Consider the following 2840-nt stretch of genomic DNA (forward strand, 5'->3'; position numbering starts at 1 on the left):
GCGCCGGCCCCAGAGTTGGAAGGACCTGAGTTTGGCTCCGGCCTCAGACACTTAACACCCACACACAAACACAAAAACTAGCCGTGTAACCTTGGGCAAGTTACTTAACCCCAACTGCCCTCCAAAAGGCAAAAAAAAAAAAATGTTGAGTTTAAGATGTCTTACAATATATGTACTTCCAAATATGCAATAGGCAACTGGAAATATGAGACTGTAGGTCAACAGAGAAGGAATTAAATTGATTCTATATAATTTTATAATTGATTCTGTTCTGTAATTGTTCCTATTCTGTATTACTGCCCCATTTTGTATGATCACTCAAGCCACATTTTTGTCTCTTTGCCTATAAGCTAAATTTAGAAGTTCATTTCTCCTGCTAATCCCTGTTCTATTCTTGCCTCAAGAAAATCTGTTATTGAGGGATGCAGATTGACACCAGGGAGTGACTCCAATGTCTCTAACCTTGCAGGTGGACTCAAGCAACGAACATTCCTTAGTGACAGGAATTCAGTTCCACCTCTGAGTTAATTAAAGCAAAACTTGTTATCCCTCATGCCTTCAGCTCATGGAAAATTTTCTGACACTTGTTTGTTGTCTTTGAAGGCCTACAATTTCTACAAGATATATTGTCAATCCTTGCCTATCCTTGCACGATTAAGGAAGGCCTTATCTCCCTCCTAGAAAACAAGGAGTCTTCTATCCCTGGTCCACTATCAATAGCCTCAGGATGCAGATGGGTCCCATAAATCAAATTCCTCTATGATGGAGAGGGGTAGTTACTAGCCCCATGTGGGTGCATGCTGCCCTCACCTCCATGATGCTGCCAGCCCTTTAAGCAATTACATTGTTTTTCCTGCCTATCCAACTCTGTTCTTTGCTCTCCTGTACTTCCCCAAATATATGATGGCTAGTCAATCTTACCTTGAGGTCTTTGGTCATTGAGAGAGGCCATTAACCCAATTTATTGGTTATTTCTAGCATTACTAATAAATTGATCATTCTCAGACCATTGTCTCTCAGTTTACCTTAGTTTTCATATGTAATAGCAGAGAAATTAGGGCTGGCTAAGTAGATTAGAAAATCACCCTTATAGAGATGATAATTGAATCCATGGGAGCTGATGGGATCATCAAGTGAAACAGTATAGAAGTAGAAGAGGTCCCAGGGCAGAACTCTGTGGGGTTACTCATGATCAGCAGGCATGACCTGGAACAGGGTTCAGGTGCTTCTATGTCTCCAAGGGGAAGTGATAGCCACTTCTTTAAGTGGTCTCTGCTTCCTGAAACATCCCCACTTTCTGTCTAGACTAGGAGCAATGACCCTGTGTGGTCCTGATGAGGTATGGGCTCTGGGAGCCCCCTTGAGCTCTCCTTGAGTCTCAGGGGATGGTGTACTTGATGTTTTATCAAAGGATATAGTTTTTTCCACTGGACCTGGCATCATCCACGTTCCAGAGTCTGACCCCTTGAATGTGAAGTCTGACCCCCTTGAATGGTTCCGAGAGAGGCAGGGACAGCTCTACACCCCTTGCCAGCAGGAAGTACTTTCAGAAGCTCAGACCTTTGCCCTTGACCCCAAAGGAATTTGGGTCCCATTTATTTGATGGGGGAATGATGAAGTATGGGCTCTGGGAGTTCCCTCTAGCTCTCCTTGAGTCCTTGAGGTACAGGCTCTGGGAACCCCCTTTGGACTCTTGATAAAATCATCCCATTTGATGATGCATTTGCATGAGGCAATAAGCCTTACATTGTGGCTGGGCCCAAACCTCTGTTACTAGACTTCCCACCCTTGAGCCTATCAAAATATCAATCTACCCTTGAACTGGCCTAGCCCACCATTGTCTGTAGGCTCCAGGTAGCAGGTAGCCTTCAGCAACTCCCGACCCTTAATCACTCATTGACCCTCCCCAAACTCCTCCTCTAGACCACCCCTAGATTTCTCCCACAACCTTCTGTATATAAGACCCCATCTTGTCTCCATGTATTTGAGAGTGTCATGACCTTGCAGACTTACTCTGTGTCTAATGCAAGCAAACTTTTAATAAACTTTACTTTTCTTTGGCTGAGAAGACTTGAGTCGAATTAATTTGGCAGGATCTGGCATGTTGGTATTTTGGGGTCTCCAAAGCAAACCTAACCCTCTTTATGGGTAACCTCTTCAGTCCCACAGGGAGCCTAACACCTCTCCTCCCCAAATAACAATGATTTCTTTATTACTCGATCCAAAGGCTATTTCTCAGTCCTCATTTTTCTTGAGCGGTCTGGAGGATTTGACATGGTTGGCCAATGGTTGGCCATGTGTACCCTGATTTATATACTCTCTACACATGTGCCCTGGCTCCAAATGTTTCCTGAATATGTACCTGGTATTATGGTAAACTTTTAAAAGATGTGCCTCATTTATGCATAAAGGAATCTTTTTTTTTTTTGGTCATCTTGTTTCCCAGGCTGCTTGATTTAATGTCCTTGATTTAGAACTGTGTCCTTTGGGGAGCTGTGAAAAGTAAACACTACCATGAAGGCTCATGAACTATGGTTTTCAATGAGTGCTGATTCACAATGTGGCTTTTTGGGGGGCCCATATATGAGGGGATGTCCTGGGTACTATATAATCAATTCACATAACTATAATTTCAATTACTCTCTTTTCATTGGTTAATAGTAGTATGACTTCCAACAAATGATATTTTGAGTTATATTCACAAAATTCATGCTAAACAGGAGATAGAAGGGAAACTGAGGCAGATTGAGGTTAATTGAGTTGCCCAGAGTCACACACCTAATAAGTATCTGAGGATGTATTTTAGCTCAGGTTTTCCTTATTATGTCTTACACTCTACC

This window comes from Petaurus breviceps, unplaced genomic scaffold (assembly GCF_028583685.1).
Source record: "Petaurus breviceps papuanus isolate PSGF00001 unplaced genomic scaffold, PetGlider_PUasm1.0 180, whole genome shotgun sequence".
Classification (NCBI taxonomy): domain Eukaryota; kingdom Metazoa; phylum Chordata; class Mammalia; order Diprotodontia; family Petauridae; genus Petaurus; species Petaurus breviceps.